Here is a 15480-nt window from a genome sequence, read left to right on the forward strand (position 1 = left end):
ATTTTCAACTAACCACAATTTAGTAACTCCTCGAGTTAAAACTAACTTTTTGAAAAACTCTGTTATATTTAGAGCATCTTTTCAGTGGAATAAGTTGCCTTATGCAATTAGAGAATTGGCTTCTATTCATAATTTTAAAAATCACCTAAAAGCCTATTTAGGCAGTTTTTAATTTATTTGCAAAAATTGTAGAGGGTAATGTCACTTGTAATGGAAATTGTGTATTTTGTTTGAGTGTTTTGTTTTGGGGTTTTTTTGTTTGTTTTTTTAATATAATTTTTTATTATTCACATGTTTACATTTTCAGAATTATAAAACCTTATTGTGGATGTAAGAGCCAAATTATGTGGACAATTTGCATCCAACTCATTGAATAACATTTTATTTGGTGGTATTTGATGGTTTGGGCCCCAGGAAGACTAACAATCACTGTTGTGGAAGCTAATGGGGTTCTCTATAAATAAAGAAATAAACACTTGGTTCAACAGTTTCCTTTCATACACACACAAACTGTGATTTCCCTTAATATCACACTGCACCCCTGAGTGAACAGGAGCAGGAAGAAGAAAATATTCTTATTAAACCGTGTCCCCTATCTGCACTCCAAATGATATTACAAGTGGGCACCATCAACCAAGGAACACATTAACATTTGTCTACAGTTCGTAGCGCAAACCACACAACAAGAATATAACCAGCAATATACCCCACCCCATAATAGCAAGGAGAAGAGAATGACCCCCAGTTAACTCAAATTTCTTTCAAATTCATCATATTGATTTATCATTTTAAACATAGCACATTTTAAAACAGCGTGTAACCCTGGTAAGATTTACAGCAATCAGAAGTACAGGGTTCTTTGAATGCATCGTCGTACTTGTTTGATAGTTTAATTTCCGGGCTTGCCCTGAAGGCACCATCTGCAGCTCCGTGCCCCTGAAGGTGTGGTGTAGAGGGAAAAGGACGGCAAGGAAAAACTCCATGCTGCCGCGGAGCACGGTTTTTTCCAGTTGAAAGAGAGGAAAGAGGTTCAATTAACATTTGTGAGAGAGCTGTCGTTAGCGGTGAACCACAGACGGGTACCTACCTGAAAGGAGTCGGAGTATTTCTTCGAACTTTTTGAACTATTCTGGTGAGTTAGCCTAGCTCACTTAGCACCGCTATTGCAGTTCAATGCACTGGAAAAAATAACTAACCAGTCAGAATAGTAGTAAATGTGTTTAATGATGTTTAAGATGTGTTTTCATAGTATTGCAATGTTGTGACAGTTTTGTTTATTATGAGTGTCTAATGTTTTTACTTTCTTGGGCCTGCTAGTTCAGCCGCGGCCAGCTAAGTGCTTATGCGCAGTTCACGTGCAATAGCTGTGCTGTTACTGTAACTGCGGGTGATGCACAGTAATACCGGTGTATTTACTTTTAATGTGTCACAAGATGCAAATTTATTTTAATATTTCAAAAGAACCAAGGACATTAGGAACAAGGACATTTAAGGAATGTGGACATCTAACATTCTGCGTATTTGTGTGCAGACTGGTTTTTTTTTTGAGGTACAGTTCCATGGGTGCCAAGTGAGGAGCTGGTATCGTGGGTCTAACGGTGTGTTCACACCGAACGCGATAGAGGCGGGCAGAGCGTCAGGCTTACATGTAAAGTCAATGGAAAGGCGCGATGACCCGCGATTGCGGCTCCCGCGAAAATTCGGAAGCAGATTTGCGTCGCGAAAACGCCAAAATGCCTGAAACGCGCGTGAGTGTAGCGCGTTTCAGGCGTTTGACTCGCGAAAAAAACCACGCGCATGAGTTTATGTGTTGCATTTTGTGCATACACATGTTTCGCGTCCCCCGCTCGAGTTGGAAAAATCTGAACTCCAGCGTCAAATCGCGCCGCGACAACCAATCAGGAGCCTGGTGACGTGGCTGTTACCTAGTTCAAAGGGGCAGATCCAGCCAAAGCCCTTTATTCTTCAATAGAAGGAAGACTAATCAATGCCGTAGCAAACAACCCGGAGCCGTGACACCAGCTGCTTTCTGGACCGAGACAGGAATATAAAGGACGAGCTTGGAGGAAGATATGTAAAGAGATCGGGCAACCTGGTAAGTTCATTCATTTTTCTTAAGTTTTCTCTAAAGTTTTCACTGACCCGGGGAAGCCGCACAAAAGCTAGCAAGCCACCGCTATTTTCCCACTGACGTACAAATACCGTTCTGCTTTTATGCATGTTGTCATTTAGGAATATATTTTATTGTTTATTAATAAACAGCACACAGTGGTCCCGCTGTTCATCCGTCACTGCCTCTTTTTTTATTATTTTCTTTTTCTTTTTTTTGCACCGGACAGCATTGCATTCTGCAGCGTGATTGACCAATCTGCTCCGTCTCGTGTCTCCTGCGCTTGCCAAATTTATCATGTTTGGTTTTGATAACCATCACGTCCAATAGAAAAAACAGCACAAAAACACCCATGAGCCTCATTCGGAAATAGACACCTGCACCGCGAGGGAAAAAGGCGCACGAAAGTGGCGGGCAGATGAAGACAAACCGCGGCATATTAATACTTTTACGTTTTGCAATCTACAAAGGTTTGCACTTTGAGAATCAATTGTGAGAACTGTGACCAATGTTCATGTGTGTGTGTGGAAAACAGTGTATAAATTGCGTGGCCAGGGGCTAGTTATTCTGAGAACCCCTGCTGCAATAAATGAGGGACCCCTGTATATACTTTCTCTATGATTATTATATTCAACCTGTTAACATTTAATACTGTATTGATAGAACCAACTGATTCTGAAGCAGAGCATCCCCTGTTGCTTCTCCTGGCTGCCCAGTCCCTGAGCTCCTGCTGCTGCACCCACAGGTATGTACAGCAAGCACTGATACCTTTTTAGTCGGTGGGATTGCCTGTGATCACCTTTACTAAAAATCTACAACCAATCTGATTATATCCTGTTTTTGTTTTTTTCTCAATGTTGAAATTAAAATCTAGTAGCAGCCTTCTCATTTCTTTGTGTTTTGTGCTGTTTTACAGGCCCACAGGGGAGGACGGCTCCGAGGCAGATGAGGGACGGGTCCCAGGACGGTCCATCGGTGGTGGAGCTGGAGCCACACCAGTCTCCAATGGAGCATTTCCTCCTCAGCCTTGTTCCTGCTCTGGAGAGCAGCTGGTCCTTTTTATTCCTGTCTCTCTGTAAATACTTATATTTTATATATTTATGTTTAATGTATTTCTGTGTGAGAATTTTAATATTATTTCAAATAAATTTTTATAATGACTAATGTCTCAGTTCTACTAAACAGCAAATGTTGGCACACGACTTGACACATGTAGAATTTATTTCATATTATACTAATGACAAAATATACTAATACAGTGGGATGCAGAAGTTTGGGCAACCTTGTTAATAGACATCATTTTCCTGTATAAATCGTTGGTTGTTACAATAAAAAATGTCAGTTAAATATATCATATAGGAGACACACACAGTGATATTTGAGAAGTGAAAAGAAGTTTACTGGATTTACAAAAAGTGTGCAATAATTGTTTAAACAAAATCAAGCAGGTGCATTTGGGCACCACAAAAAAGAAATGAAATAAATATTTAGTGTATATCAATGTGTGTGTCTCCTATATGATATATGGGGTGCCTTTGTCTGGACGTGCTTCCCATCCAGAGCTGCACAGCACAGAGGGAAGTTCCAGCGCTCCTGGAGTGCCTCTGTGATGGACCGCCAGTCTCCAGGTGAAGGCACAGCCATGAAGTCGTCCACTAGACAGTCCCAGATGGCCGTCGCTGCCTGGGAGGTGATCTGACACACCGACTCTGTAACTGAACGCTTGGTGCTGAAGCAGTCCGCGGTGACAAGGAACCTGGACAAAATTGTTCAAAATCAGTATTATGTGTACTGCAGTTACAAAATACATTATTCAAATTCCATAATACTTTGGTGATGTCAGATTTAAATTACAAAACATGAATCTTACATAAAACATTTTGTAATTATAAGGATAATTACAAAATGTATATTAGATAATATCTAAAACAGTTGTGTTTTATTTTAACTTTAACATATCATAATTTGATTGGTAGCAACTTTCACAACTACAGTGAGCCAATCACTCATAATTCCTAAACATGTCAATCAGGTAGGAATGAAGTAAGACATTAATAGAAATAAAGAGTTGTATGTTGACATGTAGCCCTTTCCTTGCTTAAATCATTAATATTTTTGAAAAATTAATCTGTGATAAGAGAGCTTATCAAGATAGAACCATGTAACTAGAGATGAACCAAACTGTTCAGTTTTATCTAACTCTATTTTAATAAAGGCTGGTGACCCCTGTTATAGAGTCTGACAGCTGCAGGGATTATATACAAATATTCAACTATCCCAGAATTAAACCAGGTCTAAATAAAAAGGAGTGAGTATCACTACAAAGGTTAACTCAGTGGTCCTAATGCTACAGTTTGATATCAGCAAACACCGAGCACATACATTGATGTGACACCACAGCCATGCTATCATTACAAACACTGATAACAGCATAAATCGAATTAAATCGGGGCTTGATGAGACCTTCTGAGTATCACTAGAAATATTATAAACAGTCGTCTTTGTACCCCAGTTTGCTTTCAGTAAACACCGACAGCATTCACTGTTAGCATAGCACATCCATGTTAGCAGTGTATAAATGGATGGTTTAGCATATATTAGCACAGGTATCAATAAAGGACTACCGTATTAAACACTTTTACTAACCTCAGGCAGACGGACAGGCGCTCTGCAGGTGGGATTGAGCGCCTGTAATTGGTGTCTAGGCGGGCGATTCTGGTACCGACGCGGGACAGCAGGTCCTCAAACTGGCCGAGTGAATGACGGTGATAGCGCTGGAATCGGCCGTCATCCAGGCGCAGCTCCTGGAGCAAGTGGTGAAACTCACCAAACTGCTCACGCCTCTGGAGGACCTGATGGACCCAGGTACGGCGAGGATGTCCTTTACGCCGCTACTCTGCTCTCCACAGTAAATAGAGAAGGGAGACTCTCTCTTCAAGCGCTAGCTCGACAGCTGCTATCTTGCAAAGATACCGGTCTTGCAAAACTTCCTCCCACATCCCTCCCACATTTCCGGTTCACGCGCGTCAAAATATGATATTTTGGGGCGCGATGGATTTTTCTTGGACACGCGTCGAGGTGCGAATGTGCATGCGTCAAGTTAGGGGCGTTTGGGGCTTTTTTCACGCGCCCATCGCGTTCGGTGTGAACACACCGTAAGACACTGTTGCTGCTGTGGAGGCCTTCTCTGTGTCAGGACGCCGACACGTTGATGCCTGCCGTACCAGGAGGGCGGTAGGGAAAAAAACAAAAGGAAGCCCACCTGAGAGATACCTTATCATTTTCTTTGCTACTTTTTCTCCGCCTGGGATTCAGGTCGTTTTCAGTTCTTAACCCAGGACAGTGGGTAACTGAATAAACTGACACCATAAGGAACTGGACACTCACATGCTATTTTCTTTTCTTTTTCCTTTTCTTTGGGGTGTTGAAATATTGTGTTTCTTGTCTTACATCTATTTTGATTGTTTCAATTATTTTTGTGATGCATTTGAGATGGTTACTGCATTTGAAGGTATCCCTACATTGAGGATGAGCAAAGGGAACTGATCCAAAGAAGAAATATATAAAGCAAACTCTGTTTCACAAACCTGTGGTCGTGCGTGTTATGTGGGTTGGAAGTCTTATTGCTCTTACAGAGTTGCTACCGCCAATCTCCTTCCCAAACCTAGATTCGGATATTGTAGACATTGCACTTGGGCGAGCAGTATAGATCATCTCTTTATAGATAGAGGGACACACGTCCAGGTTACAAGCGCATGTTTGTACAACTCTTAAAATTATAATGAGCAGTTCCACAATCTTATAACTGTTGGACTCATTTGTGTAGTCCTGCGAACTGATGCTAAAAATGATATTTCCTTCTGTCCTCACCTCCTAAACAAATTGAAAATGATATTTGTAACTTGATTCGTTTGTCCTCTGTATTTAACATGAATATGAATCCTTTGTGTCACTTTCTTCTGTAATAAATATGGAGGTTTTATGGTATTTACATATGTATTCCCCCCAAATTTCTACACAGTAACTAAGATACAGGAAAAAGTATAAAGTATGTGTAGCCAGATGGGCTACTCGCCTTACTTTCTCTCTCTCTCTCTCTCTCTCTCCTGCACTCATTCTCTTTGCTGCCAGCTAGGTTAATTGGGAACCCACCTGCATATTGATTGCAGGGTGGCGTTAGCCCGTATAAAGCTAAGCTGGTGTTTTTGTTGGATCATTCCTCTCGTGCATTCGGCGCAAAGCAGCAGTAAATGCTGGCACACTGCGACGGACTGATCAGCAAGAGCAGATCATATGACAGCTACAGCGCGTTGCGGAGAGAGTGAGAGTATAGCGCCTCCGGTCCTGGGGGTTTGACTGCTGTATTCACCTCTCCGTGGCAAATCGCCCAACCTAAATCGGAAGAGTGAAACGCCTTCCCAGCCGGTGGAGCCTGCTGTCTTGTCTCGTCTTGTCTTGTTTTTATTAAGTAGGCTTACCTACAGAGAGAGAGAGACAATATTGGAGCCAACCTAGTTCTGTGGCTTAACTAGGAACCTGGCCTTCCTAGTTTTGTCTGCTCCTGAGTCCACTCCCTCGTTTTGGGCGTGACAATCTGTTTTATTTCTCCACTATTAAAAACACTCTGGGATAACAGCTGAATGATTACTGGTTGATCTCCGGGATTTCACAAAAAACATTAAACAACAAACTTTCTTTATTGTTTTGTAATGTCTGTAGTTTCTAATTATTGGTTTTAAATCGTATTATTTCACTACTTAAACTCTTCTGCACAAAGTTTGAACTAGGAAGTCAAAAACATCCGTGTTTGCCCTGGCCTTTAATTTGGTCTCTTCCAGTAACCGTGACGGGAAAAACACAACCTCGAACAGCTGTGTCTGTCAGAGACCCTGCAGTACCGTTAGAATGGTTTATGGATGTATTGATTGATTATTGTTATTAACATTATACATTTCTCAGTGTTACACTGTCTGCTGTAATGTTACAATAATCCTTCCCCTGAGTAGCCCAGTATGGCCGACGCATCGCCGTAATAAAGGCAGCCATATAGATATGACCTATATATTTTAGTTTAAAGCGAAAATAACGGAATGTGACGATGTTATGAAACACACACTTGAAGTAACGGCGGGAGTCTGACCGCAAAACATCTTTAAAACTAAAGTGAAAACATACCTGAGCAGCGAAGCCGAGCCTCCGAGCTGAAGCTACTTTCATTCATAAAAGAAACCCTTCCTGTAGTTCCTCCTCAGCTGTGTAGGTCCTGCTGGTGTCCACACGATGGCGCCATTGTAGTAGCAGACAGATGACACAAACCACTTCTATGGACTTTGAAAATGTTTTCAGTGAGAAACGGAAAACATTAAATGATTGAAATAGAAAGATCATTCTATAAATACACTAACAACAATAAATAGTGTGATATACACAAGGGCACAAATATAAAGAGTGAAAATGTGTAGTCAAAAGCTTCACACTGTCAGGTTTCACCAATACAAAGATTGAGCAGACGCAAAACGAGTACCAGCAAAATATCATTGCTCACTCACATTACTCAGTCGTTACACTGCACCGACAGTTTGCAGCTGCATGCCTGAATGTCTTCACATCACGAAGGATTTAATGTATAGATTTATTTTGACTTGTTATTAATATACTCTACTACTTGTTGTAGTTAAAAGAAGTCAAACTTGCATCAACACAACTAAATTTCTCTCCACCAGTCTAAACCAGTCCTACAAATATCTCCCAGTGTGGCAGCACAGATAACCACTGGTGTATAAGGTGCTTCTGAATTCACAATACTTTGATGAAGAACCTGCTGAGTAAACAATCAGCCTGTTATTATTGCTTCCTACATCTGCTTTTTGAAAACCTCCCAAAGGCCCGTTTAAGAGCCACGTCAGTGTATTTGTATCTGTTCTTGCTGCATCTTCATTGGTCTGTCTCTCTGTTGCTATCTGCCGTTTTGTCTCTTTAGCTCTTCATCTGTTTGTTTTTGTCAGTTTCTGTCAGTGAGCTGGTGAACTTTTGTGTGTCTGCTGCCTTTGTTTGTGTGTTCTCAACATGATGCGCCCCAAATTCAAGCCCTGCACATCTTGCCAGACTCCCAATCAGGAAGCAGAAAAACCTGCTGTCTCCGCTCTGGAAGTCTGTCCACCAAGAAAAGCTCTGACTTCTGCTAAATGGGCCAAACTGGGCAGAAAGTATACAAACACATCCTTATAGAATATGATGTAACACTATAATTCTGAAATATAGTGGGCCATGAAAGATACATCCGACTCATCCTGCAGCCTTCAATTGGAGCCTCCAAAGGATGCAGACCCTGGCTGTGTCCCAATTCAGGATCTGCAGCCTTAAAGGCCACATTTTGAGGCCAATTGCATCACAGTGACGAAATGAAGGCTGTCCCAACTCAAAGGCTGCTCGAGATGCGGCCTTCATTTCCCTGACAACAACAGCAGACACGTGGTGTGTGTGCGGGTGTCTGCCTCTTATAACCACAGTGATTCTCCTGTGGTTTGAAATCTCACGTGATCTTGTGACGTGATCACGAGTCCACACACAGGTCACCTCAACAAGAACAGATTCAATCCTAATGATTTAGTTACCATAGAAACATGAAATGGTTTGGTTGACAGCACATGTTAGACTGTTGTAAACGTCACAGCCACACAGTCACACTTCCTGAGTGTTTTCAACATGATGGATGTGAAACACTGAGTGATGCTTCATCACATTCACACTCACAGCTCCTCTGTCAGTGTCTCAGCTATGCTGGCAGCCTGGAGTCACCTGTAACATGACTGTGGGCTGATGCTGAACTCTGACTCTTATATGTGTCTTATTAACCTCAGAGCTGCTCAAACTGAGGGAGGCGGGACTTACAGCACAGGAAGTGATGTCAGAATATAAAGGCTTTTAGTCCTGAGTGAGTGACAGGTTTGACGGTGACGTGGATCTCCTTCAGACCTGGATCACAGTCTTCACACTAAACCCTTTAAACATCTTTACTCTGTTGGTTTGATCAGTAAGAACAATAATGTCATAAAACCATGATGTTTCCTCTCCTGATGAATATAGATCCGTGTAGATGAACCACTCAAAGGCTCCACTCAAACAATACCTCACATTAAATATATGATTATAGTCAGAGGGGACTCCAAAATAAAAGCACCTTTAAACCAAGTTCTTTCAGACTAAAAGGAGACAGGAAAGACAAACTGATCAGAACTTCCTGGTGAATCATGTCAAATAAAAGAAACACAAACCTGTTTCGTAGTATAAGAGTTCATCCAACCTGCAGCAGTGATACTGAAGTCTGAACAACACAAAAACCAAATGAATCTGTCCATGAGTGATAATAAAGATCAGCCTGACATCAATCTGTAACATCAGCAGGACCAAGATCACTTCCACTGTGTTCATCACTGGTAGGTTAAACTGGGAGACAGTCTCTAACATGATGAAACCAATCACAGACTGAACACATCAGCAGGACCACCAAAGTCCTCAGATTAGTCCAGGGTCTGTCCTCAGCCTTTGAGAGCTTCAGTTACTCACAGTTAGACACACTAACAAATATGTCATCATCCATCTTCTTATACACTCTATCACTGATCACTGAAACTAGCTGATGTCTGTCCTGATGTCCAGGTAGGACAGACTGCAGTGAGTTTAATAAGCTGTGTTAGATTACACTTAGAGGGACAGCTTCATCTGTCAAACAGGATCTATGATCTATGATGGTTTGATTACTGCATTTAACAGAGTTCATGGTTGAGCTGAAACAACAAGAAGACTCTGCAGGTGCACCTGGAGGTCTGTAATTAGATTTACTGCAGAAACTGGATCAAACTGGATCCAGGATGCAGCAGGTCTGTGCTGAGCAGAATGAATAAAGCCAATAAGATGTCTCTGTATGAGGAGGCGGGGTCAAAGGAGGTTCACAGAAACTTTGCAGCAGCATCATCAGCTCACATGGAAACTTTGATGATTCACTTCTGTGGTGTTTTTACAGAAACACGTCACAAAATTAGCTCCACCTGTTTTGTGTGTGAGCTTTGAGTTTCTTGTCTTCATCCTGGATTCTTGTGTTGGTGTTTTTACACACAGCAGATATTTCCTGGTTGCTTCCTTGATGACCACATGAAGCTTTCTGAAGCTTGGATTGAAAACGCTTCATTACTCAAAGCTTTCCAACACAGGCCTCTGTGCTGCCATCTGGTGGACAAACATATGAAGTGCAGCGTGAAGCTACAAATGAAACTGCTTCAGCTACGTTTATATACAACATACTATAACCTATATAACTATATGTATAGTGTATTATGTAGGTTTTAGAGCTGGGGGTAGAACTGCTGATGGCCTGGTTTTTTATTTCTGTCCCCCATGGTTCACCAGCTCTCACACAACATCAGCACCAATGATCCACGTCCTTATAAACCTCTGAATCCTGTCCTGAAGCAGTGACGTCTTGAGTGAAGACCTCACTGATCACATGACTCTGGTCACCTGGACTCAGTGTTTCTGAAGCAGTGTGCTGGGTTTTTACAAATACGTGGCTGCTGCCTGATGTTGGGCCCACAGAGGAAGACGACTCACTCACTCGTCTTCACTTCCTCCTTAAACATGTGGAAGGAGAGCAAAGTGCTGCCAGACTCTTATTTCTGACAGGAACAGAAGAAACCACAGCAAACTGTTCCAGTTCTTCATCTTCATCACAATCTGTTTATTTCTGATGGTGTCTTCAGTCTGAGGTTTGAAGTTTCCATGTCTGTGTGATGTGTGGTGTGAAGGCTGCTGGTTAAACTGGGACTCACTGTTGAAAGCACTGAGTGCTCATAGAGAGATGCTCCATGAGTCCCAGTACAGACTACAATCATGGTGGAAACTTACCTTTGATATCCACACACTCTGCACGTCTGTGAGTAACTGTGATGAAGATGTGCAGAGATCTGTGTCCAAACAGGAGAAAGACTGTAAAGACTCTGTGCTTCTAACAGCCTCTGTTAACATATGTGAGGCTGTTTGTTGTTGTTGCCATGGAGCTTTGCACTGTTTGGGTCAGCAGGTCATGTGATCAGGTTTGTTCTGCTGGACGATGGTTCAGTGTCAGGGTTTGTTTGCATTCATCAATAAATATCTAAATAAATCAAAGACTCCATGTTTGTTCTTTCATCATGTGACCTCTGCTCATCCATCTCTGTGTGTATCAGGATACATTTAGTTCATAATACACGAGTCAGAGAAATCAAAGAAAAGACAGCGTGATGTCCTGTATGGACAGGTGGAAGGAACCAAGTCCTCAGCTGGAACACTCGTGTTTGTCCACAGACAGGAAACACAGCAGGAAACTTCCTCACAGAAGTGCAGCTCATGGATAACACACTTCCTGTCAGTCAGAATGAGGCTGCAGCCAAACACAAAAAGGTGTTTTTGTCCAGATGAGCTCAAAGAAGAAACACGAGTGTTCACAGACATCAGAAGCTCAGAGAGGGTCTCCCTGTCACAGTGACAATAACACAGCTGCTGCTCACAGTCATGAACCTGACCTGAGGTCAGCTGCTAGGAAGTCTCTGTGCTCCTTACATATGAACCATGTGACCTCACATCAGTGCTGTGGATGACTGTAGTCATAGAAGAGTAGAGCTGTAGCAGGTGGTGTGAGGAGGAGGTGGTGTATTCTAGTTAACGCAGTACTGAAACGCTCCAGCAGAGGGCGCTGTTAAGTCCTTATTGTAACACAGTTACTGTGTGCAGTTAGACTTCATACATAATCTGCACTTATTTCCATCAGACATGCTGTCAGTAAATGATTGGTTTCTATTGATTCTACTTCCTGTTGACTAGTTTGAAGACAGTGAAACAATCACAGCTGATTGTGTGATGATGTAAACTGTCACTGTTACATTCAGTGTGTGTGACATAATGTTAGTGCAGGCTGATAACAGCCTGGTTCTGTTAGAAACACATGAACGTGTCCATAGATCAGTGTGTGTTTAACATGAGAGCTTCAGCCCTGCTGATGTGTTAAATAAAGACATGTATTGGTTTCAGCTCTGCTCTCAGGCTTTACTGCACAGGTGAAGGTAGAAAGTGTGACTGGATCTATAGACTGGAAACACAGAAACATGCTGAAGATATTTGTAGTATACTCCAAACAAAGTAAACACTGTGGTTGTATCAGAGACGAGCTGTGATCAGCTTGTTCACTCTGAGCAAGTCTGACAACATATTTGTAAACCAGCACATGGAGGTGTGGCCCTGTCACAGTCTTCAGGTGGAGTCCCACCCTCTTCCAGTAAGGAGCAGCTCACCTGTGTGTCAGTGTTTAGTGTCCAGCTGTGGAGTGGATTTTGTTGTTGGTGTGTGTTTGAAGAAACTGTAAGTTTGCTTTGCTTCCTCCTTTAACAGTTTGACTGTTTGGTTTTGCTCTGTGATGTTTAGACCTGATGTTCAGCTCTTATTTCAGGACAAACTTTGATCACTCTTGTGTTTGAAGACACATGATTATAGATTATTGATTGACTGAATCCACTCTGGTTATCAGTCAGTAACTGCACTGAAGCATTTGTTACTGTGATGAACATTTTAAATGGATCTGTGTGAAGCTTTAGACACCGATCAGAGATCTGATGGAACATCGATCGTCTCTTTAACTGGAAACGATCATATAAACTCAGTTTGTTCTTAAGAAGTCGCCTTTCAGGTTTTACTTAAGTGATGTCTAAAAAACACAAAGTAATGCAGCTCCCGCTCAGTTCACTCCTACTGCAAACAAAATTAATCAATTGGAAATATAGATTTATATTAATTGCATATGGACGCTACGACGTTAGTCATGCATATTGTGCTTCAAAGTATTTGGACTTGGAAGCTTCTCCGTGTCTTTGTTTTGCTGTCATGTTCACTTAGAACTTTGTGTTTTTAATTAGTGTATTTGAGTCTGAGTTTTGTTCTTTTAGTGTCTGGAGCTTTAATCATTAATAGTTGTTCAGTGTGTGGTCTCTCATGTCTCCCGCCTTTAAAGACTTTGGATTTTTGGTGAAATGCTTTGAATCTTGTTCCTTTTCAACTGTTTTTGGACTGAATCAAGGCTCGCTTAAAGTTTTTTGAGTCAGTTGTCCTGGATTTGGCTACAAACCTCAGCTAATGCCAATAATCTAGTGTTAAATACATTTGTTAGGTTTTGTATTGTTGATTGTCATTTATGCTTAGAAATATTTACTTATATATGCTTAGAGTTTTGTAATTAGTTGTAGATTGGTAGAGTATGTAGACGTCATATGTTAATGAACCTATGCATATTTATGTAGCCTCAATAAAAGGGCAGTGTTACGGGGGAGTGGGCGAGAGCAACTGGGGTCAAGCGAAGGAACGGCGCCTGTCCGGTCTCTCCCGTGCACGAGAAACATGAAGAACCTTGCCTACTTGTGTCTTGCTTTGCTGTGTAATTATATTGTCTTCAACGTTCCAGCGGATGGGTTCAAGCTACAAACCTATCAACATTTATTCCTCAATGGTACATATAGATGAAATAAATAGTTGAAGTGATACGTGTTAAAATTCTGTAGGTTTTATTACATTAAACACAAAGTAAAGGTTTATTGATGGGTTTTTGGTGATTTTGTGTCCCTTTGTGAATAAGACCTAAGGCCCACTGACTCATTCCACCTTCAGTCTGTGCTCAGTAGCCTGTTCATTATTCTGTAAAAAGGCTGTCTCTTTGGACCAGACATACTCATGTAAAGGTTAACATCGCCACACAGGATGCAATCAGAAACTCAAGTAATCAAAAATAAACACTATGTCCCGATTACCTGATATCAGCGTCCTCCTGTATCAGATGGACTGAACTCTGTTTGTTGGAAATGTTCAGGAGTGAAGCTCAGAACCACAGATCAGCTGGTTCTGTCCAGTAGATCAGTTTCCATTTATCACGCCTGTCCATGTTTTTATTAACAAGGACTAAGATTTATTGATCAAATCACAAAAATGGATTTAAAAACAGAAGGAGCTGAGTGAAATATAATTTTAATAACCTGGTCAGTATGCAGAGGCACACACTGTGACACATTCAGACAGAGGAAGCTTTCAGGTAAAGATTCCTCTGCTGACAGCTTATGATTGAGGAGTCACAGAAACTGATGGAACCGCGGTGATCATTTTAAAGTTATTTGTGTTTGTTTTTCTTTTTGCTTTGTGCTGTTGACTTTGAGCTCATGCCTAAATATTAGAAATACAATTTCCTGATTAGGATAATAATTGGTGTTGGTGTGGTGGGCTGTAGTTTATAGGTTTATATTTTTAAATGTTGATTATGTGACAGTTCCAGGTCATTTTATGATGATATGAGAAAATAATTTAACAGGTATGGTAGCAAATGTCTTACTCCATTGAGTAATTAAGTAACGTACTGTGGTACTTTTTTTTAAGTAACCAGTAATGTGTAATACATTATTTCCTTTTTCAGTAACAGCTCTAACACAATATGTGAACTTTACTCTGACTGAGAATCAGTCTGAGCAGTCAGACGGCATTTTTCTTGAGTGAACACATGAAGCAACGCGTGACGTGTTACCGCCCATCTCTGGTCATAGGCCTTCTTGTAATTGTGACGGAGCGAAGGTGATGTTATTTTTTTCACAGTGTTTTTAAAGGAGGGAATCCTTCCTCCAAATGGACAGAGCAGTGGAGCCGCCGCCAAGGGAAAGCACACAAATTAAAAACTGTATAATTAAAATATAATTTATTATATTTAAATAGTTAAAAATATAAAATTAATTAAAACAACCCTGGCCAGGGGACAACACAATAAAAATCAATAAAACACAACATTAAAAGTCCAGTGGCGTCCGCCACGGTATAAGAGTCACTAAGAATTAAAAATCCAGTGAAGCGGTGCAGGAGAGAAACCCGGCGGCGTCCTTGCCTTCCTCTCCGCGTTCTGCGCCCCAGTGCGCTAAAGAAATGGAAGGCAGCGGAAGTCACTACTCTTTTAGGCAGCTATAATTCATTAAAGGGGACAAGTCAAAAGACTTACCCCGGGTGGGCAGAGCTCTCAACTCTGCCCGCTGTTTCTTTGTAACTGACAATCGGCACCAGCCCATCCGCCGCCTCTAATTTCCCGCAGACGCGTAATCTGGCCTCCTGTTGCTGGCGCTGTATCTTCCCCTCCTTAACGCCAAGCTCCACCAGTCCTCCGGCTTGCAGGCGCCGCCGCCTGACACCACTCACTCCGCCACTGTTGCCTGTCTCTCAAGCCTCCTTCTCTGTGGTCTGTCAGGCCCTCTTATTGGCCTCTGGGACCTCCCAGGTGTTATCAGGTTTATAATCAGGTAGGGGCGGAGTCTTTCCAGGACAAG

The 15480-nt window shown here is 41.7% G+C and overlaps 1 long non-coding RNA gene across 1 annotated transcript; it reads left to right on the forward strand.

Moving 5' to 3' along the window:
• Nucleotides 1-941: 941 nt before the first annotated feature.
• On the forward strand, nt 942-2798 carry LOC120738298. The gene is made up of 3 exons (XR_005696935.1): nt 942-1132; nt 1532-2095; nt 2774-2798. It is a non-coding gene; the product is annotated as an uncharacterized LOC120738298 (long non-coding RNA).
• Nucleotides 2799-15480: the final 12682 nt, after the last annotated feature.

This window comes from Simochromis diagramma, unplaced genomic scaffold (genome assembly GCF_900408965.1).
Source record: "Simochromis diagramma unplaced genomic scaffold, fSimDia1.1 OVJJ01000105.1, whole genome shotgun sequence".
Classification (NCBI taxonomy): domain Eukaryota; kingdom Metazoa; phylum Chordata; class Actinopteri; order Cichliformes; family Cichlidae; genus Simochromis; species Simochromis diagramma.